The sequence below is a fragment of the Schistocerca cancellata genome, chromosome 9 (assembly GCF_023864275.1).
Source record: "Schistocerca cancellata isolate TAMUIC-IGC-003103 chromosome 9, iqSchCanc2.1, whole genome shotgun sequence".
Taxonomy (NCBI): domain Eukaryota; kingdom Metazoa; phylum Arthropoda; class Insecta; order Orthoptera; family Acrididae; genus Schistocerca; species Schistocerca cancellata.
In genome coordinates this window covers 488,753,151-488,779,753 of record NC_064634.1, presented here as the reverse complement: position 1 = coordinate 488,779,753, position 26,603 = coordinate 488,753,151, and positions in this window count along the sequence as shown.

Genomic DNA, 26,603 nt, shown 5'->3' with positions numbered 1-26,603 from the left:
CCAATGTGGCGCCGAATGTAATAAGACCTGCGCCAAGGCGGCCGGACCTGCCCCGCGAGGGGCCTCCCGGCCATTGACGCCAAACGCTCATTTCCATCTTCGGGTAAAATTAACTGTCGTGGACCAGTGAGGCTTCCGTTATTATAAGCAGTGGACGGCTTCTCTTTGGCTGGATGACGTCACGGTGAAAACGGCGCGTACGGAGGTGGCGGCCTCAATGTCCATAGGTTTTCCTTGCGCGGTTTATCCATCGTTGCTTGCAGCGCCATCCATCGCAATAGCTGAGAACTGTGATGAATGTAAGAAGTCACCCTCTGCACTATTTCTTTATCAAGTGCTCGCTTTTATGCACTGCTGAGTGCATATCCGGGATCTCTGTTGAAATTATTTTCACATAGTCTAATATAATTTCAACATAGTCCAATTTCGATTAAGGAAAAGCAAACCTACGTTTCTAGCACTTGTAGACTTAGAGAAAGCTTTTGACAATGTTGACTGGAATACTCTTTGAAATTCTGAAGGTGGCAAGGGTAAAATACAGGGAGCGAAAGGCTATTTACAATTTGTACAGAAAGCAGATGGCAGTTATAAGAGTCGAGGGGCACGAAAGGGAAGCAGTGGTTGGGAAGGGAGTGAGACAGGGTTGTAGCCTCTCCCTGATATTATTCAATCTCTATATTAAGCAAGCAGTAAAGGAAACAAAAGAAAAATTTGGGTGTTGCAGGATAGGTTGTGCTGAAAGATAATTGTTAAGAAAGAAATTCGATACGTTGTGTCGTTTCCGATTTAACTAGCTTTGAAGTTAGCCAATTCAAACGCCTTACCAGGGACAGTGTCGCCAAACTTGTTCTTCGTTTAGCTTCATCAAGTCGAACTAAGTTAGTTTTGCTCAACTAGCTTACATTTGTCACTTGCTAAAATGGAATATTTTAACAGGTAATGAGGAACTCACGGATGGATGTGCATTGCCACATTTTAGCGATTGCAAGTGGCTGAAGTTGCGGGCACAGCGACCTGATTGGCTAACGTCAATGTTAATTAAATAAGAGACGGCGCAACGTATAAAATTTTTTTCTTAACAATTATTTCTCGGAGTATCCTATTGTGCAACGCCCTTACAAGCTTTTAATACGGTTTCTGACCACCTTGTGTATGTAGATTAAAGGAATCGAGGAAGTAGGGAACGAAGTTCTCAGTGGTTGAGCTTTTGCTGATGACATCGCCATTTGGGGAGAGACGGAAACGGATGGTTGATTGGTTGATCTGGGGGGGGGGGGGCGAGGTCATCGGTCCCATCGGATTAGGGAAGGATGGGGAAGGAAGTCGACTGTGCCCTTTGAAAGGAAGCATCCCGACATTTGCCTGAGGCGATTTAGGAATATCACGGAGAACCTGAATCGGGATGGTCGGGTTTGAACCATCATCCTTCCGAATGCGAGTCTCGTGTGCTAACCACTGCGCTACCTCGCTCGGTGGAAACGGATGTTCCGAGGAAATTAGATTACTCGAATAAAAACTGTAAGGACTGCAGGCTGACTGTGAGTAAGAGCAAGACAGTGTCAATAGAAATGAATAGATCACCAACAACTTTAACATCATACTAGCAGCAGAGAAAGCTGAATTTGTGAAAAGTGTCAGTTACCTGGGAAGTATCATATCAAGTGATGGAAATGCCAAACTAGAAGTTTTAAACAGAGTAGCAAGACGATCCGGCTTCTTCCACCACCTTCCTAGCAAGAGATGGGCAGACCAGGTTATAGAACACCTCAGGAGGAAAGGAGTAACGCGGGAATCAGAGAACAGAGAAAAACCATACCAGGGTAGAAAGCACTGGAGACATATACACTACTGGCCATCAAAATTGCTACACCACGAAGATGACATGCTACAGACGCGAAATTTAATCGACAGGAAGAAGATGCTGTGATACGCAAATGATTAACGTTTCAGAGAATTCACACAAGGTTGGCGCCGGTGCCGACACATACAACGTGCTGACACGAGGAAAGTTTCCACCCGATTCCTCATACACAAACAGCAGTTAACCGGCGTTGCCTGATGAAAAGTTGTTGTAATGCCTCGTGTAAGGAGGAGAAATGCGTACTATTACGTTTCCGACTTTGATAAAGGATTATAGCCTATCACGATTACGGTTTATCGTATCGCGACATTGCTGCTCGCGTTGGTCTAGATCCAATGACTGTTAGCAGAATATGGAATCGGTGGGTTCAGGAGGGTAATACAGAACGCCATGCTGGATCCCAACGGCCTCATATCACCGGCAATCGAGATGACAGGCATCTTATCTCCAAGGCTGTAACTGATCGTGCAGCCACGTCTCGATCCCTGAGTCAACTGATGGGGACGTTTGGAAGACAACAAGCATCTGCACGAACAGTTCGACGACGTTTGCAGCAGCATGGACTATCAGCTCGGAGACCATGGCTGCGGTTACCCTTGACGCTGCATCACAGCCAGGAGCGCCTGTGATGGTGTACTCAACGACGGACCTGGGTGCACGAATGGAAAAACGTCATTTTTCGGATGAATACAGGTTCTGTGTACAGCATCATGATGGTCGCATCCGTGTTTGGCGACATCGCGATGAACTCACATTGGAAGCGTGTATTTGTCATCGCCACACTGGCGTATCATCCGGCGTGATGGTATGGGGTGCCATTGGTTACACATCTCGGTCACCTCTTGTTCGCATTGACTGCAGTTTGAACAGTGGACGTTACATTTCAGATGTGTTACGACCCGTGGCTCTACCCTTCATTCGATCCCTGCGAAACCCTACATTTCAGCAGGATAATGCACGGCCGCATGTTGCAGGTCCTGTACGGGCCTTTCTGGATACAGAAAATGTTCGACTGCTGTCCTGGACAGCACATTCTCCAGATCTCTCACCAAATGAAAACGTCTGGTCAATGGTGGCCGAGCAACTGGCTCGTCACAATACGCCAGTCACTATTCTTGATGTGCTGTGGTATCGCATTGACGCTGCATAGACAGCTGTACCTGTACACGCCATCGAAGCTCTGTTTGACTCAATGGCCAGGCGTATCAGGGCTATTATTACGTCTAGAGGTGGTTGTTCTGGGTACTGATTTCTCAGGATCTATGCGCCCAAATTGCGTGAAAATGTAATCACATGTCAATCGTAGTATAATATATTTGTCCAATGAATACCCGTTTATCATTTGCTTTTCTTCTTGGTGTAGCAGTATTAATGGCTAGTAGTGTAGTTCACAAGGCTGCAAGACGATGTATACGATACTGCAGTGTCTGTCGTATTCTGAATTACTATCAAAAGTTGCATGTCCAAAGCAACAGTCACTGAAGCGGCTACTGCCATTTTGAACTACATTAAATGTATTCGCAATTGCGAATGTGGACAACCCACAGCTGCAGAATGGAGTAGCGACAATGAAAATTTGTGGCGGACCGGGACTCGAGCCCGGATTCCCACTTATCTCTAGAGGTCGCTTTACCATTTAGCTATCCGTGCACGATTTACGGCCACACCAAAACTTCCCTACGTCGTTAACCATATGCCGTGCATGCGATTCCGCGGAGGGGGGTAATGAATTCTTACGGCACGTTCAGTCATATCCCAGATGTCTTCGATCGGGTTCAGATCTGGCGAGTTGGGGGGCCAACACATCAACTGGAACTCGCGACTGTGTTCCTCGAACCGCTCCATGACATTCCTGGCGTTGTGACATGGCGCAATTTTGTTGTTGAAAAATCCACTGCCGTCGGGAAACATGATCGTCACGAAGGGGTGTATGTGGTCTGCAAATAGTGTACTATACTCCTCGGCCGTCACGGTGCCTTGCTCCAGCTCCTCTGGATCCATGGACGCCCACGTGATTGTTCGTCAGAGCATAATGGAGCCACCGCCAGCGGTCTACCTCCCGCAGTACAGGTGTCAAGGAGCTGCGCCATGGAAGACGACAGACTGGCGTCCTCCCATCGGCATGATGAAGAAGGTATCGGGATTCATCAGACCATGTAACGCTCTGCCATCGCGCCAATGTCCAGTGGCGATAGTCACGAGCCCATTTCAGTCGCAGTTGCAAATGTCGTGGTGTTAGTATTGGCACATGCATGGGTCGTCGGCTGCGAAGGGCCATCTTCAGCAGTGTTCGGTACACTGTGTGTTCAGACACACTAGTATTCCGCTCAGCGTTAAAGACTGATGTTAGTTCCGGCGCAATTCGCTACCTGTCCTGTTTTACCAGTCTGCCAGCCTACGACGTGTGCCATCTGTAATGACGGGTGGTCACCCAACCTCAAAACGCCTGGACACGGTTTCCCTTTGGTTTCGCCACGTGTTGACGACACTCACCACAGCACTCCTCGAACAACAGCCGACAAGTCGAGCAGTTTCCAAAATACTCGTGGCGAGCCTCCGGGCCACCGTAATCTCCCCTCGGACAAAGGCGAACAGATCGCGCGCGTTCCCCATTCTACACATGGACAGCAGGCTCAATGGTACTGCAAGCACCGTGCGTGTGTCGACCAGCAGTCACTCCTCGCCAGGTGCCGCTGCTATTGGCTGGACGGACTTACATCGACAGTACGTCGGTTGTCGTAATGTTCTCGCTGATCAGTGTATCTGCACAACTTACTTTGATTAATATATCGTTATATTTTTGGGTAGTGTAATGCTACAAATCTGAAAATACTAACTAGACTGTCACCGACCTACATATACATATACATCTACATCTACATACATACTCCGGAATCCACCATACGGTGCGTGGCGGAGGGTACCTCGTACCACAACTAGCATCTTCTCTCCCTGTTCCACTCCCAAACAGAACAAGTAAAAAATGACTGCCTATACGCTACTGTACGAGCCCTAAGCTCTCTTATCTTATCTTTATGGTCTTTCCGCGAAATGTAAGTTGGCGGCAGTAAAATTGTACTGCAGTCAGCCTCAAATGCTGGTTCTCTAAATATCCTCCTCGTCCGCCGCTCGTGGTCTCGCGGTAGCGTTCTCGCTTCCCGAGCACGGGGTCCCGGGTTCGATTCCCGGCGGGGTCAGGGATTTTCACCTGCCTCGAGATGACTGGGTGTTTGTGTTGTCATCATCATTTCATCATCATCCAGGAAAGTGGCGAAATTGGACTGAGCAAAGATTGGGTAATTGTACAGGCGCTGATAACCACGCAGTTGAGCGCCCCACAAACCAAACATCATCACATCATCATCTCTAAATATCCTCAGTAGCGATTCACGAAAACAACGCCTCCTTTCCTCTAGAGACTCTCCCATCCGAGTTCCTGAAGCATTTCCGTAACACTCGCGTGATGATCAAACCTAAAAGTAACAAATCTAACAGCCCGCCTCTGAATTGCTTCTATGTCCTCCCTCAATCCGACCTGATAGGGACACACACATATCTTAGAAGCTAGATTAAGGAAAGGCAAACCTACGTTCCTAGCATTTGTAGACTTAGAGAAAGCTTTTGACAATGTTGACTGGGATACTCTCTTTCAAATTCTGAAGGTGGCAGGGTAAAACATACGGAGCGAAAAGCTATTTACAATTTGTACAGAAACCAGATGGCACTTATAAGAGTCGAGGGACATCAAAGCGAAGCAGTGGTTGGGAAGGGAGTGAGACAGGGTTGTAGCCTCTCCCCGATGTTTTTCAATCTGTATATTGAGCAAGCAGTAAAGGAAACAAAAGAAAAATCCGGAGTAGCTTTTAAAATCCATGGAGAAGAAATAAAAACTTTGAGGTTCGCCGATGACATTGTAATTCTGTCAGAGACAGCAAAGGACTTGGAAGAGCAGTTGAACAGAATGGACAGTGTCTTGAAAGGAGGATATAAGATGAACACCAACAAAAACAAAACAAGGATAATCGAATGTAGTCGAATTACGTCGGGTGATGCTGAGAGAATTAGATTAGGAAATGAGACACTTAAAGTAGTAAAGGAGTTTTGCTATTTGGGGAGCAAAATAACTGATGATGGTCGAAGTAGAGAGGATATAAAATGTAGACTGGCAATGGCAAGGAAAGCATTTCTGAAGAAGAGAAATTTGTTAACATCGAGTATAGGTTTAAGTGTCAGGAACTGGTTTCTGAAAGTATTTGTATGGAGTGTAGCCATGTATGGAAGTGAAACGTAAACGATAAATAGTTTAGACAAGAGGAGAATAGAAGCTTTCGAAATGTGGTGCTACAGACGAATGCTAAAGATTAGATGAAATAACTAATGAGGAAGTATTGAATAGGATTGGGGAGAAGAGAAGTTTGTGGCAAAACTTGACTAGAAGAGGGGATCGGTTGGTAGGACATGTTCTGAGGCATCAGGGGATCACCAGTTTAGTATTGGAGTGTAGCGTGGAGGGTAAAAATCGTAGAGGGAGACCAAGAGATGAATACACTAAGCAGATTCAGAAGGATGTAGGTTGCAGTAGGTACTGGGAGATGAAGAAGCTTGCACAGGATAGAGTAGCATGGAGAGCTGCATCAAACCAGTCTCAGGACTGAAGACCACAACAAGAACAAGGCATCCCAAACGCTCCAGCAGTACTCAAGAATAGGTCGTACTAGTGTTTTGTAAGCGGCCTCCTTTACAGATGAACCACACCTTCCCAAAATTCTACCGATGAACCGAAGACGACTATCCGCCTTCCCCACGACTGCCATTACATGCTTGTCCCACTTCATATCGCTCTGCAATGTTACGCCCAAATATTTAATCGACATGACTGTGCCAAGCGCTACACTACTAATGGAGTATTCAAACATTACAGGATTCTTTTTCTATTCATCTGCATTAATTTACATTTATCTATATTTAGAGTTAGCTGCCATTCTTTACACCAATCACAAATCCTGTCCAAGTCATCTTGCACCCTCTTACAGTCACTCAACGACGACACTTTCCCATACACCACAGCATCATCAGCAAACAGCCGCACATTGCTATCCACCCTATCCAAAAGATCATTTATGTAGACAGAAAACAACAGCGGACCTACCACACTTCCCTGGGGCACTCCAGATGATGCCCCCACCTCCGATGAACACTCACCATCGAGGACAACGTACTGCATTCTATTACTTAAGAAGTCCTCGAGCCAGTCACATACTTGGCAACCAATCCCATATGTTCGTACCTTAGTTAGGAGTCTGCAGTGGGGCACCGAGTCAAACGCTTTCCGGAAGTCGAGGAATATGGCATCCGTCTGATACACTCCATCCATGGTTCGCAAGATTTCATGTGAAAAAGGGCGAGTTGTGTTTCGCAGGAGCGGTGCTTTCTAAAGCCGTGCTGATGCATGTGAAACGTCCCCTTAGAACAATTTTACATGACTGTCCTTAAAGTGACACACAATAATTTTAGCGCAACGCAATCTGACTATCAAAAATCCCTACAAAAGAATGGCCCAGACAAACATTAAACTATACCTTTCACAAATCACTTACCTCACAAAAATCTTCGTTACTCGAACTACTGCAATATGGCGAGCGCCACTACTGCCAGCTAAATAAAAGATTCAAACTACTGAAGGCACTAACTACTGATAGGGATAGTTAGCAAATGAAAGATTTTAATACGGAACAAACAATGTATTTACCTTAATAGTCATAATATATGATATCCAGACAAACATTAAACTATACCTTTCACAAATCACTTACCTCACAAAAATCTTCGTTACTCGAACTACTGCAATATGGCGAGCGCCACTACTGCCAGCTAAATAAAAGATTCAAACTACTGAAGGCACTAACTACTGATAGGGATAGTTAGCAAATGAAAGATTTTAATAGGCAACAAACAATGTATTTACCTTAATAGTCATAATATATGATATCCAGACAAACATTAAACTATACCTTTCACAAATCACTTACCTCACAAAAATCTTCGTTACTCGAACTACTGCAATATGGCGAGCGCCACTACTGCCAGCTAAATAAAAGATTCAAACTACTGAAGGCACTAACTACTGATAGGGATAGTTAGCAAATGAAAGATTTTAATAGGGAACAAACAATGTATTTACCTTAATAGTCATAATATATGATATCCAGTATTACAAATTATCAAAACTCCGCCATCTCTCTCCCCACATCCACCACTGCTGGCGGCTCACCTCCAACTGCGCAACGCTACGCGCTGTTCACATCCAGCTGCCGCTGCCCAACACTACAATGGCAGACAACAATGCAAACTAGCCACAGACTGCACACAGCACAGCCAGTGATTTTCATATAGAGCGCTACGTAACGTTGCCAATAAGAAAACATAAACAGCCTACTTACATAAAGAAAACATAAACAGCCTACTTACATAGCCCCCATGCTCCCCACAAAAAATTTTAAAAATTGTTTTGGCCAGTGGCCAATAATGATTTGATAAAATTTTTCATAATTACAATAACAAAGATATCAAATGCACACACTTATTAATACAATGGTGGTCAAAAGCTAAAATTTTCTCACAGTGCATAAAGACAGTCCTGATCATTCATCACAGTAAAACTGCCGTTTCTTTTATCAAAGTCTGAGCAGTAAAAGACAATGCACACGGAAGTAGTGGATGTCCATGCAGTCTTGAAGAAGTAGTGTTGTCCTTCCAACAGAAAGACAGTGCTGACTCTTGACATGCTGACAGGTAATGGCCCACAACAGAGCAAACCCACAGCAGAGTAAGTCGAAGTTGATGAATATTGGTAGGTAGGTCATCACAGAGTAGACCCAATGTAGTCCTGGTAGAGATTGTGGTATTGGTGGGCCACCAGAGGTGCAGACCCACTGCAGTCCTTGTAGAAATAATGGTATTGGTGAGTCAGCAAAGGTGTAGACCCACTGTAGTCCTTGTAGAAATAATGGTATTGGTGAGTCATCAAAGATGCAGACCCACTGCAGTCCTTCTAGAGATAGCCAGCAGCCATCTGTTGTGACTGTGCAGGTGCAAAATCACCATTGAAGAGTCTTGCTGATAATATAGCAAGTCCATGAACCACCACTTGTGCACTCACAAAGTTTTTTTGGAATTGTCCTTAGAACCAGCAATGCTGTTATCCAGTCCCTTGCTGAATTATTAACACATGTGCACACACTATCAGTCCCTACTTCTCACATATTGTCCATATACTATGACCAACAGAAATGTGTGTAGTGAAATGAATGCTTACAAGTTACTTAATTTGATGAACTGGTGTCAATTTCAATTTTATAACATAAGAATACAATAACAAAAGTACAAAATACATCATTAAAGAACATAACAATACAGATAACATTTGTAGTACAGGCTTTACAACAGAATAGAAATAAACATATACATCAATGTTACAGGAATTATGAGATAAGTAGATACATAAACGATCAGAATAACTTTTGAAACATCAACTTTACACATGAGCATTAAAACAAAACAGAATAAATAATGTCTAAGCATCTTTACAAGGTAAATAACATATTATTAATGCCAATTATATTTGAGGATAACAGTATTCCTCATCATAGTGAATATAGCTTAGTATTAGAAGAAGAAAAAATTCTATGAAACTACACAGAGACAGGAAGAAAACAACTACACAAGGGTACACAAACACATAGTGGGATAACACAAAAGGAAAGGACAGGGTTCGTTTTCAGTGTAACATTTGGTACTGCAGTCCATCCCAAAACTTCATTCCATAGATCTTTCGTCTTATTTCAACCTTTGCTTCCACCAAAAAAATCCTATCCAAGCATGCTTTCTGTATTCTTCTCGTATAACCTCTCAGTGCATGTCTTCAAATTCATCGCAACTCATTCTCTTATAGGCTACCCCCTCTTAAGCTAACTTAAATCTACTGAGCTCAGATGCTAAACTAAGGGACGAGGCAATGCAGCAGCATAAAACAATTAACACAAACATCAATGACAAAAAATTTAAATAGGCAAAGCAATTACAGTACTACAACTAATATAAGGCACTGTGCAGCAAACAAGAAAAATAAATCAGTAGTAAAACTAGCTTAGAAGACTAACACAAAGTCAAATTCAGTAACACTATGCCTGGCAAACAGCAGTAACTTAAACCTAAACATGACATAGCTCATAGCGGCAAAGACAGTTCTGTCTAGGACATCATGTAATGTGCATGTGCGACATTGCATTCTGTCGCAAAAAAGCGTTATTACTCAACATCGTCTCGTCTACTCACTTGGTACTTCTCCCTGTACCGAATGGGGAAATTTACCACAGTTGTCTCTACACAAGTGTGTACACGTGCATCTGCATTACCGCCTTCCAGCACGATGGAATGTTCAAATATGTTTTATCGGTCAGCTGTGAGATAAGGCCGGTGCTGACCTTGCTACTTGAAGAATTACTCCTTCTTATATCGAATAACTCATATTACATTAGTGATGGCAAAATTCCCAACAATGTTCGGTGTTTATCTATCTATATCGGAAAACTGGCTATATTTTTGTTATTCGTGTAGCGTTATGTGGTAAAAAACTTACTTCGTGTAACTGTCAACAACCAAACTATTACATTCAGAAGTACAGATGGGAAAATTATTAACTCTTCGTTCAATCATTCCCTGGAACCAGAGTTTTTCTATCATCTACACTAACATCTTGTCACTAGCGGTAGTGCCGATAGAAGACTGTATATAAGGTGAAATGCATTTTCGCCTTGTACTGCAATTTTAGATTCGATGTTTGAGAGGCTGTAAAGATCGATATACCGCGTACTACTTCAGGATAAATTATCTACCTGCTCACTTTTACAACAATTATTTGCCGTGATTCTAGTCAAACAAGTTGGAAAACAAACATTGTTTTAAAACACAAAAAAAAAACAGAAAATAAAGGTCTGACGATGAGGACATAATTCTCCCAAACACGCAGTAGAAATAAGTGTTGTACAATGGCTGCAGATTTTTTTATTATGAAACAGTTCGAAAATGTATTTACTACTGTCGCTACAAAATTCTATTCAATAAATCACAATTACAGCACTGTATGTACGTAAATAAACTTTCGAAGTGGGGTGACAAATTCTACTGAAATCAAACGTTTATGTTATAGTTTGTCGGCTTTACATCGTGGAACAGCAGTGTTCCAACTTACTGTAAGTGCGTAGGATTCATATCGCCGCTCCATTTTACAATTTCCTACTCCACTTTGGAGAAAGCCCGTAATGACGTCCGAAGAATTTCTTGCTTACTTAAGGGAGGACGTTCGTGAAATTGACCTAAAATACCTATTTTCAGTTTATTTTTTGTTTATTAGTAGAACGTGTGAAGAATAAGTTCTCAAAGTCGCAGTGTTGGAATCGGATGCGAAGTGCCTGAAAAAGAATTAAATGTGTGACGCAGCCTTCCTGTCACACCCACTTTCTAAAGCGAACAGTGAACAACTATTCTGTGGATGTCTTTCAAGCAAACTTGCACAGGGTGCATCTCGAAGGCTGTGATATAAGTTATTTGGTTTTATACATCATCTGTAACTCAGTGATATGAAGGGCACAAAGTTGGAAGACGGAAAGAGCATTGGTGGGCACAACACACTCACAAAGATTATAGACACCCTTCAAGTGTATTATGGCAAAACTATTAGACAGAATCTATCCAGTGTAAGTGGCACGAAAAATGCAGCAATGGGCTACCTATTTCCTCTGGTGTCAACAGATGAACATCCCATTCATCAGCCACATTAGCTGGTGTAAATACCTAGAGGTTCAGAGGGATAACAACCCCTATTTTCACAAGTAGAGGCTGCCAAATTGTATTGTGGATGCTGTCAAGACCATTTACAGCTTTCTGGTCGATCCTGAACTTGTAAAAAAGTGTGTTCTTGGCAAAACCCAGAATCCAAATGACTCTCTAAATTCACTCATATGGAAACGATGCCCCAAAACCACATTTTCATCTGCTACAGTTCCCATAGTTGCAACTCGTGATGCAGTTCTTGTATTTAATGACGGGAACGTAGCGAGGTTGAAGGTATTAAATAGAGTGGTTTTCAAGGCAGGAAATTTCAATCAAGACGTCTAGAGATAAATAGTATTTACAGTGCCTCACTGCAGCTGAAAAGTTGGTTGAAGATCTGTTAAAGGATACGAGGGAGAAAACGAAAAACTAGAGAGAAGCCTTGAAGGGAAAGGGGGCGCTGATTGCAAACCTGATTGAACTTTAAATTGCATTTCCCGAAAATTTTGTTTTCTGGTGTTTGTGTAGGCTTTTCTTAGAATCTATGACGGCTAGGATTATTTTTGTATACTTATTTCCATATACTGAATAAATCTTTTCTCAAGAGTAAATTTTGAAATTCTGAATGTAAGCTGAGATATCGGGCAAAGTACTTGGATTTTTGCATGAATTTTATGTTATACTTACAGAATTATAATTAAGAAAATTATAAATTTTCTTTTATTCAATATATTAAAAAAAAACTTCATGAGAGAAACTTACTGTATACAAACAGATTAAATAGAGCAAATTTTGTAGAAATCTCTTGAATAGTTTCTAAGAAAATATTCATATATTATTTTTGAAAACAAAATTTTTAAATTCCCTAAAGAAGTTAAATATGTTTAATCCAAGTAACTCAACGGTAATTGTGTTAATATCACGTAAAGCATGGTACAAAATTTCATTTCCATATCTTCAAAATTGTGGATTTGGTGCATCTTAATACTGTGCGTTTTTCATGAACATCCCCCTTAAGCGGGTTCTTTGTCGCTCTTGCGCTCGAAATGCGGACAGTAAATTTTTTATGGTCTCCTGAAGGAAACACAGTTTCATAAATTGAAGTGCCACTAATTCGCTTAGTTGATTTGGTTCCTATGTCGACCAGAGCTCACTAGCAACTGCCGCGTATTAGCTTGCAGTAAGTCACTGATTATGTACCATACATGTTCCAGTCATTTTCGTTATATTATTGTAAGTCGATACCCTGGAAGATCTCTTTAGATTTGACAAATCAGAACAAAGTTCACAGAAATGCGAACCTTTGCACGTCTTTTCGTAAATGTCCAAACTCAAATGAGAAACTCAAAACAGGCGGTAATGTCCTACCTGCGGTATATTATCGACCACAATCTCTGGTAAGCGAAATAAGTATGTTCACACAAATGCAATTGTATGATTTTAATTTCATGCTCGCAGGACCCCCCCCCCCCCCTCCTCCCAATGAACTACAGACCTTGCCGTTGGTGGGGAGGCTTGCGTGCCTCAGCGATACAGATAGTCGTACCATAGGTGCAAACACAACGCAGGGGTATCTGTTGAGAGACCAAACGTGTGGTTCCTGAAGAGGGGCAGCAGCCTTTTCAGTAGTTGCAGGGGCAACAGTCTGGATGACTCACTGATCTGGCCATGTAACGCTAACCATAACCGCCTTGCTGCGCTGGTACTGCGAACGGCTGAAAGCGAGGGGAAACTACAGCCGTAATTTTTCCCGAGGGCATGCAGCTTTACTGTATGATTAAATGATGATGGCGTCCTCTTGGGTAAAATACTCTGGAGGTAAAATAGTCCCCCATTCGGATCTCCGGGCGTGGACTACTCAAGAGGACATCGTTATCAGGAGAAAGGAAACTGGCGTTCTACGGATCAGAGCATGGAATGTCAGATCCCTTAATCGGGCAGGTAGGTTAGAATACATGGAGCGAAAGGCTATTTTCAATTTTTACAGAAACCAGATGGCAGTTATAATAGTCGAGGGACATGAAAGGAAAGTAGTGGTTGGGAAGGGAGTGATATAGGGTTGTAGCCTCTCCCCGATGTTATTCAATCTGTATATTGAGCAAGCAGTAAAGGAAACAAAAGAAAAATTCGGAGTACATATTAAAATCCATGGAGAAGAAATTAAAACTTTAAGGTTTGCCGATGACATTGTAATTCTGCCAGAGACAGCAAAGGACTTGCAAGAGCAGTTGAACGGAATGGACATTGTCTTGAAAGGAGGATATAAGATGAACATCAACAAAATCAAAACGAGGATAATGGAATGAACTCGAGTTAACTCGGGTGATGCTGAGGGAATTAGATTAGGAAATGAGACACTTAAAGTAGTAAAGGAGTTCTGCTATTTGCAGAGCAAAATAACTGATGATGGTCGAAGTAGAGACTATATAAAATGTAGACTTTCAATGGCGAGGAAAACGTTTCTGAAGAAGAGAAATTTGTTAACATCGAGTATAGATTCAAGTGTCAGGACGTCGTTTCTGGAAGTATTTATGTGGGGTATAGCCATGTATGGAAGTGAAACGTCGACGATAAATAGTTTAGACAAGAAGAGAATAGAAGCTTTCGAAATTTGGTGCTACAAAAAAAAAAAAAAAAAAAAAAAGGTTCAGATGGCTCTGAGCACTATGCGACTTAGCTTCTGAGGTCATCAGTCGCCTAGAACTTAGAACTAATTAAACCTAACTAACCTAAGGACATCACACACATCCATGCCCGAGGCAGGATTCGAATCTCCGATCGTAGCGGTCGCTGGGTTCCAGACTGTAGCGGCTAGAACCGCACGGCCACTCCGGCCGGCGTGGTGCTACAGAAAAATGCTGAAGATTAGATGGGTAGATCACATAACTAATGAGGAGGTATTGAATAGAATTGGGGAGAAGAGGAGTTTGTGGCACAACTGGACTAGAAGAAGGGATCGGTTGGTAGGAGATGTTCTGAGGCATCAAGGGATCACAAATTTAGTATTGGAGGGCAGTGTGGAGGGTAAAAATCTTAGAGGGAGACCAAGAGATGAATACACTAAGCAGATTCAGAAGGATGTAGGCTGCAGTAGGTACTGGGAGATGAAGAAGCTTGCACATGATAGCGTAGCATGTAGAGCTGCATCAAACCAGTCTCAGGACTGAAGACCACAACAACAACAACGCTCACAGGAGGAAGAGATCAGACGCCGCCATGGGATTCGCCTTATATTTAGTAAGTTGTTTGTGAACAATCTAAAACTGAAAAGTCTAAGGTATATTGCTTCAACCCCCGTCTCTTTTCGAGAAAACCGCATCTAAATTTCATGTCGTGTAATAGACTCAAAATTGGCGCAATCGATAGATAATTGAAAACTAAGCATTTTTCATGAAACATTAAGTCCACAAATGCTTATTTTGCTAGAGGTCGAGAAAAGAAACTTTTGTGACTGCATGGCGGCGTTAACGAGCGCAAAATGACAGATGTGGCGAGCACAGACCAACTCGTCCGCCTCAGTAGACTGATTACCCAGTGAAGGGGCGCAGGTTCGATTGCCGGCTGGGTCGGGGATTTTCCTCCGCTCGAAGACTGAGTGACGTATCGTCCTTATGTTGGTTGGTTGTTTTGGGGAAGGAGACCAGACAGCGAGGTCATCGGTCTAATCGGATTAGAGAAGGATGGGGAAGGAAGTCGGCCGTGCCCTTTCAAAGGAACCATCCCGGCATTTGCTTGGAGCGATTTAGGGAAATCACGGAAAACCTAAATCAGGATGGCCGGACGCGGGACCTTATGTTGGAATCGTCATAATTGACATTCCACTACTGAGATGTCTGAATGGGTGTGTCCCGAAAGCCAGTATATTGAACATAAAAATAATTTACCTGAACTGTCTAACTGGACAAGCGGTCTTCATCAGTAATTGTGGTCGAGCATAGAAACCGTAACCAGTCTCAGGTAAAGTCTGGCTCCGAAGGAGATAGACTTGTCTTTATCTGCGCGCAGCTTCGCCAGGACAGCCTTTTCATTCGTGGTGTGTCTGTCCGTAATCAAGCAGCGTGATGGAGCCAGTGCAGTAAGACTGAAACCAATGCGTAGACATTAAAGAAGCGGGAAGGTGTACAAAACTAACTGAAACAAATTTATGTTGGTTGTGGCAAAACAGCGAGTCTGCTGAGTACGTACCCTGCATAAACTGCTGTACACTACTGTGTTTCCAGTCGGGAACAACTCATTTAAAGAAAGCCAGTATTACGGAATCCCACACTGACAGCTCAATCAGCGATAGTGACAGTAATAAAAAAAATAGTATAATAGCAAAATATGTTGCAATACGTGCAAAGTATGAGAATTTTTATGCTATTTTTGGCGAAGATTTCAAAAAACTCTACAGTCTGGAACCGCGCGGCCGCTACGGTCGCAGGTTCGAATCCTGCCTCGGGCATGGATGTGTGTAGATGTCCTTAGGTTAGTTAGGTTTAAGTAGTTCTACGTTCTAGGGGAACAGTCAGCATTTCAAATGGCGTGCTACATATCTCTACTACTCTTATAATCAGAACTGTCAAAGAACAGGTTGATGCAATCTGAAACATCATAACGCTTTCTATTATTACTACAGTTATTAGTAACACACGATCCCCCTACTGAAAGGGTTACTTTTCCCGGGCAATTTAAGATCTCGTGCTTGAACTCTCTACTCTTTCGGCTGCTTGGGTGGTTTTGCCTCGCCGTCGACGTACGCAGCGTGTTGAAACGGGTTGGGCAAGAAATCACGGCGTAAGGGGTTCTGCAGGGGGTGGGGCTGGTCTCCCTCCCTCGGACTCGCTGACGCACTCGCTAATGGACTGATGGTCGGGATGGTGCCTAGAGGGACATTAATTTTTTTAGGTAGGTGACACGCCCTCGTTACTTCGAATGTAAGTCGCGTTGAATCTGAGTTACGTCTCACTGCTCTCCGTCACGTTATTTGTGATTCTACGTTATTGTAGGAAGTATTTTGTATCACCGTTTCTCTTCCCGGCTTTCATACCTGGAGATACAATCGATACTGCTCTGTTTTATCGTGAAGCTATTCCCGTCACTGACATTGAAGTTGTCGATTCGAGTCGCGGGATCGGTTTTCATCTTTTGCAGCGTACCCCGGCTCTGCTTTATGCACCATCTCGCAAGGGTCAAAAAGATGGCGCGCTTGACATTTTAGAGGGAGTAGCTCCCTTATCTTTTGCGCAAGAATCCTCGGGAGTCTGTGCTAGATGGGGCCTTCAATTGTGTATTGCGCCGCTTTGACCAGTCCCCTCTTTTTTAGTCGTGACCTTCATGAAATGGTTCATAGGATGTGTTTGAGGCACGCCTTGGGAACGCAAATTTCCACTGTGGGTGCAGTTCTCCATTTTTATTGCGACGTCTGACGGCAGACTTGACAGATATTAACTGTCTGATGTTTTGTATCATCAGATTCTTGCTCCTTTCACTGATCACTATGCTGTTGCACTGACTATCAACTTTGCCCGACAGCCCACGAAATACTGTCGTGCTTTGTGGGTTCCCGACATTTGCCATCTTGCTGATGGGTCTGTCGACGCCGTGACTGGTGCTGAGTGGGAGTTTTGCCTCCGTTACCCATCGTTAGTGGGACGCTGGTACGAGCATGCAAAGCCGCTCATATGTTAGTGTGCTGCAAAGGCAAAGTGACATATCAGTCTTTCGGATCCGCGGCTTTGAGTTTTCTTATACTGTTCTTCGTGAACTACATGCACGAGTAGTTGATGCCCATCTTGCGAGGTGCCGGGGCTAGCAGTGTATTTAACACTAAATTCTTCTAGAATCTACATATGTAAATGATGCTCTAAGCCCCCCTATTCTAACTCCGACTTTTGCTGCTGCACATGGATTAAAAAGATACGCGAACTGACTGTAACAAACCCTGCAAGTGGAGTAGAAAAAGAGTTTGGCACCTGCAATACTTTAATTTGATAAATAAGTTAAATAAAGGAAGGTTTCATTAACGTAGTGAGAAATGATAGGATTGCTCTGCCGATTAACAGAATGAAAGTTCTGTCCAAAATAACAATATGATTTATTAAGACTAAACACAAAATAATAAACAAAAACACATGAAACATTTACAATACATCAAATTGGCTCAAATTGGATACTCAAATAAATGCTGTGAAGGTGAAGTTGTCCCTAAACTAGATTGTGACGTTTATGACGAAGTGGTATGTGGAGCCAATTACTTGCAACTCAAATCTTAAGAGAGACACACAGCTAACCCAACATTAATTGCTGCTACATTAGTGAGAACTTAGACAATGAACACCCAAGACAGAACAAAGTTAGAAAAGACAAACAGGCGCGCCCTGCTGAGCTCTGATTATCACCTAGCAAAATTGCCTGCTTTGCTGGTGCTGCAGACGTACATTACCAAGCTGTCTTCTTAACTGCACGGACACGATCTGGCGTACTGGAGGCGATGGCTGGATGCTTCGACGTCCCGTCGTGGTGATGATAATGTCGCGAGTATAGTCCGAAACAAATTGTCCTGGTCTGGTTGTTCCAGACTAAAGACTTCCTAGCAATACAAATGCGCCTCTGAGGTAGACGAAGAAGGCTCGCCACACAATCACTGACGGTACAGTGATTGATTTTAACAAGCAAAGTCACACAGTAACTCCGATACAGTCAACTTTAGCCAAAACTGCTCAAGACAGACAACATAGGCCGCTTGTACGCAGAACGCTCAATTGCCAACTGTACTCGGAAAGTTACATTGAAGTCGAAACTTCAGCAACTTCGTTAAACAGTTACAATCAAATAAAAGTATATTAGACAGCCAACGGAAGGCAGGCTGTCTAGAGCAGCGGGAGCTCAGTCTTGTAACCTACCCTGACCGAAAGCCGAGACTGACTCCCCACAAGAGCACCCGTACAAACCGAAAACCGAACATTCCCGCCCCCACGACAGTGGCCGTGGTTAACCGTTCCAATCAGCAACTCGAAAACCGGTGGAAAATTCCACTCTATTGCCGGAGCACTACCATTCCACCAATGGAGATTCTTGGCGCCAATTTCTGCGCTGATTTTGCTACGTCACGGAGCTATGCCCTGAGCAAGCCAATCATTTTGCAGAAAGCGCGGGAATTTGCCCGCCACAACTGCCTGGGTACACAAGTCATTCCCACGCCTCGCTGGTAGCCCGCCAGAAAGTGTTTTCGCTAAGTTTCTGCGAAGTAACGGAACCTCTAGCCCAGCCACTACTTCAGGCCCCAGCGAGCGTGTCTCCGCCGCTATTCTACAATGTCGGCGTCTGGAAAGCATTCACTCGACTCCCTCACACCCGTCAGCTTACCCTTTCAAGATCAGCAGTGCCCGCCTGTCACCGGACCACCCGGGTGACGAGAGACGCTGCGTGGGAAGTCCGCGTGTGAACGAACAGTAACTTTTCACCGCATGCAAATAGAGAGGAAAATCGTAAGATGGTGGCTCATGCCACCTCTCAATCTGAGGATCGCTTACGTTTGGCGGATCAAGACTAAGTTGCTGCTGGTTAAGAAGAAACTCATGGAAGTGTTGAGGGTGAAGTCTAAGCCACGTTCTCTCATTAACAAGGAACTGACTTCCTTGGACCACCTGCTTCCTCATTAGATTCGTCGCTATTGGTTTCTTATTTCTTCCCTCACCACACGTCAATTGACTACTCAAGGTGAGGTGACTCAAGCTTTACATGGATATGATAGACAGTTGTACGCTGCGGATGACACCGTTAGCCCCTCTTCTGATGCTAGTTTTTGCGACCCTCTGCGAGACCAGATTGTTGAACTTCCAGCGCATTTTCAGGAGGATGACGTGTTTGACTGTATTTGCGTTTTGGCATCTCTTGGCCTCTACTTTTACCTCAATTTTAAACGATATTTTGCGGCAGAGAGCTGTATCCGCAATCATCAAGGTCGGGAAAATTATTCTCATTCCGAAGCATCATGAGCGTTTAACAGCGGCCGATTTTCGTCCCTTCGCGGTACTAAGTTTTGACTACGAAACCACTGCACGAAATGTCGACAGGTGGTAGCTTAGTAGTGTGATTTATAAAAATCCAGTTGGCTTCCTGGCCATACAATTTCGAATCCGGTGTCAGAATACAGGGCTGTGACTTCAGTGGGCCCGCATCTCGTGGTCGTGCGGTAGCGTTCTCGCTTCCCACGCCCGGGTTCCCGGGTTCGATTCCCGGCGGGGTCAGGGATTTTCTCTGCCTCGTGATGGCTGGGTGTTGTGTGCTGTCCTTAGGTTAGTTAGGTTTACGTAGTTCTAAGTTCTAGGGGACTGATGACCATAGATGTTAAGTCCCATAGTGCTCAGAGCCATTTGAACCATTTGAATTTGACTTTGTGGTGACTATTAAATTTATTCATTGTGCTTTTGCCTTCTTTGATTTTTCTAAGGCATTTGATTGCGTTGATCACACGTAGCTGGATCGCGTGTTCGTGATTGTTATCTTTGCTGCACCTGCACATGTCGTTCTTCCTCACTTGTACAAGAAAACACTGCAATTTTATTGGTGGTCAATGGGCCGCTGACGCTACTGGTTGTTCTGCTAGGAAGTCCCTCACTGAGGGTAGTCCTCTCTACGTCTTTGCTTGTCCTGTCTCATGAAACGTTGTTGCGTCAAGTTGCTAATCGCCTGTCAGGTTCAAAACTCTCGCGGGGGAACCTTGAAAGGTCTCTGTTGGATTCCTTTCATGTTAATTTCTTAAATTGTCATTTACGGCATAAATTCCTTTTCTAAATTTACTGTGGCGTTTCTGACTATCTGGGTGGAGACTGAGTAGTGGAACATGTTACTTTTACACATAAACAAGAACGATCTGTCACACTACTACATTTTAAAACACAGTTTATATGTAATTCATGTCACACAGTCTCATACGGAACCTACATCCGCTTTCTTTTATGTACTGTATATGATAAGATACTGTCATCCCCCTTCCCTTCTGTGTGAGAGGATGAATGAGCAAACGTATTTCTAGTTGCATGCTTGAGGGTAGCAGACAAGCCTGTCTGCTAGAGAACAGTAGGACCAACGTCGGAACAGATAGCTACGCTTTCTAAAAGCAAAGAGGTTTCTATCCTTAGTGTGGTCCTGTCCGTCCCTTGTCATGTTGGTATAGGAAGCTGCCCCTCTGGCCACTTCCGTTTGTATTTGTGAGCCACCCTCAAGGAGGGACCGGGGCAGTCTGTCCGTGGCGAGCGTCTGAAGTGGTAAGATCTCCGGCTAAGCGCGTAGGACAATGGATTTCTTAAGTTCAGCCTAAATGAAAATTTAATCACCTTTATTTCAGGTTTAGCTCTAAAATATCTAATGTTATCTTAAATTGCAGCGCAGTGTAATTCTCGTGTGAAGTTCAGAATATATTCCGGTAGTTGCTTTGTCACCACTTTGTGAGTAAAGTGGAACCACGTGTTGATCATTAACTCTAACTAATATCATCAATCTTAAATGCGAATATGCGTGAGATTATAACGTCTCGTCTTCACAATATTTTTCAATATAGCAACTTTTCTTTATGTTCAACCCACGTGGGGTGTACTTTGTGAGACCAGTACCACGTGCTCATACAATGGTTTGACCCATCAGGTTAATAGTAAGACGACAGCAACCAGTTTGAGGTTTTTCTTTTGTAAATTGCTTTTCGATCTAATTTATTTTAATTATCAAAATTATTGTGGAGTTACACTCTTTGTGTAAACCAAGTTGACCACGTGAAGCATGTGGTGTAAGCATCAAAGTAGCCCTCAGCTATTCTTTTCGGGAAGATTTCACAGAGAGTTAGTATGAATTTAGTATACCAGTGTGTGGTAATTTCATGACGGACAGGATTGCGCTACGAACGTAACTTCTTTGGGTGAAAATTGAATCGGTTGGTTGTGGTTAATTTCCTCTTGCATATGTTTCAACGTTCTTCGTGTGTTATTTTATGAATGCAGTGTTGTATGCAGACTCCCAATCTTGGCTCCATATTTGATGTGTTCCGTAAGATTACAATTTCACATTTTCACAATCCTAAATAAGGCACCACCAGCTTAGTTATGAATCGAGTTTAATATGCTGAAATTTCAATGATCAATGTTAAAATAAATTTCCAAATGTAAACTGATTTATTTCTTTTTATTTAAATTCTCTTTTTTATATACATATCACCGGTTGTCGTATGACTATTAAAAGATTATAATTAATGTTAGTCTGGTAGGGAATTTGGTAAGCTAGACTGGATACCTGGTGAAACAGTTGCTCAGTAATGCAAGGTTAACTTCCCCAGACAGCTCACAGCTTTTAAACCGCTTTTATTGTCTAGCAGCACCGCTTACACCACAAAATAAAGCAACAACGTTATAACCTCACAATTAGGGCGTATACCACTGACGTAGTGGTCCTCCTTCGTTGAAGTGAGGAAGTCCCGTTGTTAAAACCAATCATTCTTGGCTTCTATCGCACGTGCTCGCTTAAATGAAAAGAAGTAAAAATTCCTCACCCTACGCCGTTATGAGGACGCAGTCCTTTTTTGTGCACTTTTTCATATCAGCAAACACCTTTGGCAGTTGCCGTTCATCATTGCCCACTGTAGATGGCGGCTTTGAGTTGGAAATCTGTTACAGATAAAATACAGTGTGCCGTACTGCAACCAAGAACGACCCTCACTTGCAGAAAGTACGAATGTTGGATACGTATGTTTTGTCTAAGGCACATTATACAGCGCAGATGTTTCCTATTACCAAAACGGCAGCGACGAAATTGCGGAAACTCTCTTGACGATTGTAATGGGAAGTCGATATAGTTGTATGTAAACTACGTTACGAGATCCTGACGAAGCTGCGCACGTCTGCTCTGTATGTCCGTCGCATGATACTGATCGTTTGTTAACCATGAACTGCATACTATCACGTCACGACTCTTTACTCTCGTACTGCCAATGAGTTTTGATTCGCTTTTAGACGTAGGTCACATTCATTGGAAATTGTATATCTCGCTCGAGAATTTTATTTTCGGGTAAGTTATCTGGGGGACACCACAGTTCCTGTGTGCTCGTGGAGAGGGATCGTTTGCCCCAATCCTGTTGAACTGTTGTCAACGCGTGTCCGTTGGAAGATTGTATGGACCATCATCTGTCTCCTGACGGAAATGGCTTTCTCTTGATACAAAGTTATTAATAACTTATTAACTCCAGAATGAAATTTTCACAATGCAGCGGAGTGTATGTTGGTATGAAACTTCTTGGTAGATTAAAACTGTGTGTCGGACCGAGACTCGAACTCGAGACCTTAGCCTTTCACGGGAAATTGCTGTACTGACTGTTGTTTTTTTTAAATTTTTCTTTAAATAATGTCTTCCTTGTATACAACGAAAAAATAAACACCTACTATATCAGCAAGATGTTGCAGGTAATGAGAAGACAAATAAAAATCTTTATTGTTTGAAAACAAAAGACGACGTTCTTCATAAAATAAACAATATGTCTTGAAAACGTAAATAAGTATACTTGATCAACATCACTTTTTTGACATAAAAAGTATACTTCCTCATTTTTTTAACTTAAATAAATATACTTTATCAACATCATTTTTCTTTGTTTTTATTTTTTATTTTTTTAAGCGGAGCGCATGATAAAGAAAAACGAATACGCTGCAGATCCAGAGCCATCCGTGAATAAGGATGAGTAAGGAAAAGAAGATGGAGAGAAAAGGAAATTGAAAGAGATTAGAAAGATTTGCTGCGCCATGCTCGACATGTCGCGCCGTCAGAGAAGCGTCCATTCTATCGTTGTGAGGGGAACGTGGAATCGCCCACTCTTGGTTAGCACGTTTCGTCGAGATTCCAGCTCCGAGGCGGGTTGGCGAAAATATTCTGTAAATAGTTCGCGAAAGTGGTCCTCTACTTGCGATGTCGACGAAGGGTATTGTGGTGTACCTGGAGACGTATCCAGAAGTCCGCCGGATCGACGATGTCGTCCCGGAAGAGGTAGTTGGTAGCCATGCCACTGATACATGTGATGGCGTGCCACTTAGACGAGGGAAAGTAGGTCGTGTCAGGATATACTGGCGTGGTAGGAGAGACTTGATGTCGAGGTGCTCGGAGGTAGAAAGCCACAATCTTCCGTACGAGGGTCCGGACAGGTGCTGCTGCCCCACACTCGAAATAGTGTAAATCTGTATCTTCGACATTGCACTTTTTTTTTTGAAAAAAAAAGAATTCTTTATTAATAACCATTATAATTATACAAATTAACCCACTTCCTTAAGCTCATTAGTGGGTCCTAATAGTTATACATTTATATTGAATTGTGCAGCTAGTTATTGGTTTTATAGTGAGCTACAGTTACATTAACAACAATGGGCACTTAATATCTATATCTACTGTTTATGCCTAATTCCTATAACTAATTGATCTTATGTATATTCTGCAGCGTCACATGTGTGCCAGTAAGAATATAAACCTACTTAATATGCCTTGTTCTTCGAGCTAACCCCGAAGAACATGCCCCTGGCACTGGGCAGGCCTCGACTTTGTAATTCGCTGCAGTACCTATTCTAATTTCCTAAAAACTAAGTCCTACAAACTAACTTATCCTACGTCATATCTGGTGTGTCTTAATCGGTGGTTGGTCCCTACTCCCCCTAGTCCTGCGCATGGCGGATTCTAACTCGGGTGAAGTCAGCCAGTCCACGCACAGGCGGTATGGGACTAGGGCTCTTGGTCACAATCGGTAATTATTATCCTTGTTATTACTGTCTCTCTCTTAAATATTCAGTTAAAACTTTTCGTGATACCTCGTTTGCCAAGGTATTTAGAGTCTGAAAAGTTTCCTCTCGTCTAAGTAGTTGATATGTGTCATGGTTAGGAAGTCTGTCTCGTAATGTGTTTGCGACATCATTGAAGAGGGGACATTCGTAAACAACATGTTCGGGTGTACCGTCCGGATCGCCACAGTCTCACGCTGGTGTTGCCCTTTTCCCAAATCGACATAAGTATGTCGGGTAGGGTCCATGGCCAGTGAGGAAGTGAATCAGACCTCGTGTAGGCTCGAAGTATTTCATACCCAGGCGTTCCCTCACATCAGGTAGAAACTGGAAGGTTCGTCGTCCAGCCTCTTCTGCAGCCCAAGTCTCCTGCCAGAGTTCCTCCCCTCTTCTCCTTATTTCTCTTTTGTCCCCCACTCTGATACCCATAATATCTACAATCTTTTCGTAATTATCCCTTTTGGCCCAATACCAGGCCGCCTGTTCCCTTATTTTGATGTCCAGAGGGCAGAGCCCCATTATGACTAATAGGGCCCCCCCTGGAGACGTTCTGTAAGCACCCACAGCTCTTAGCAGCATGCTTCTTTGGACCCTTCTCACTGCCACGGCGGGCACTACCCTCGTGAGCCTGTGCGCCCAGACTCCCGAGCCGTAGCCCACGACTGAAGTTAGGATGCTGTTGTGATATAGCCTGATTAAGTGTGGAGGGAGATGGAATCTTTTATGACCTATTGAGATGAGATTGTTTAGTATCTGTAGGGCTCTCTGGGTGACGGTATCAATGTCCTTACCGAAACTTCACCTCTCATCAATGATGACTCCTAGGTAGCGTGTCTCGTGTCGTCTGAGAACTGGTGAACCGTCTATTCTGACAGTCGGATTTCTAATGAGATGTCCTTTTAGCAGGAGGTAAGTAGATTTGCTGGGCGATATCGTCATTTTGGTCGCATGGCACCACTGTTGAAGTTTGTCTAGTGCTGTCGCTATCTTTGGTTCAATGTCTTCGCGGCTGCGGCCGCCAACCAACAGGAGGAGGTCATCCGCGAAAGCTATCACCTCTAGCACCTCTTCACTCTGTTGTAATCTATCTAACAAAGGCTCCATGTGGATGTCCCAGAAGAGGGGTCCTAAGACGGAGCCTTGGGGACATCCTTTAGTGATTGTCTTGCCAACTCTTTCGCTAGAGGATGATAGCCAGACCTCCCGATCCTCGCAATAGCTCCTCAGGCAACCATATAGCGGCCCTGGACACTCTTTCTCCCGCAGGCAGGAGAAGAGCGAAGGCCACCACAGGTTGTCGAAGGCGCCACTGATGTCAACCATGATGCCAACCACGTATTTGTGCGGGGTCGAGCCACAGACCTCGGCCGCCAGGGCGATTGCATCAGATGCCGACTGCCCCGGCCTGAAACCGAACGGCCTGCTACTCATCCCGCACAACACTCGGTGTGCTGTCAGTCTGTCAGCTAGCAATTTTTCCAGTATTTTGTCAAATATATCCAGTAGGCAAATCGGCCTGTAGGATTTCGCTTCTGCGGGATCCTTATCTGGTCTGGACATTGCACTTGAGGCACAGAGGTGACCCCACCACCACAACGCGATGCAGTTTCCGTCTGATAGTACATTTGCCGTTGACGAGCAGGTACCACGTCGCGGTAGTGTCAGCCGTGTGCTATGGTTGATGGATCGTTTTCCACACTGTAGGCCATGAAACCTTCTACGGGGTTTCGGGGTGGGTACGGTCAGAGAAGGTTGTATATGTCGCGGGTGCTCGTCTTCCTGGTCGTGGGGAGCTCGGGGCATTTGTATCTGTATTCCAAAAACAAACGGCCGATGTGCGACGTCGGAGGTGGGATGTGTGCCAAAGACGTCTCGAAAAGTTGCGAACTCGGTGATCAACATTCCAGTGGAACTAGTATTTTGGCTTTTGCATAGCCAGAGCGTACTAATTGGTGTAAAGTGCCGTGGCCATGCCTTTCACGTAAACAAGATCGAGGGCACCATCCCGCTCTAGTAAAGTGAGGGCATCGTACTGGACTCTGAAGATGTGTCCGGAACATATAAAATACCCGAAAGCCGCCTGTAGTCTGGCCACCATTGTCGCAGTGATGGACAGAATCTGCACG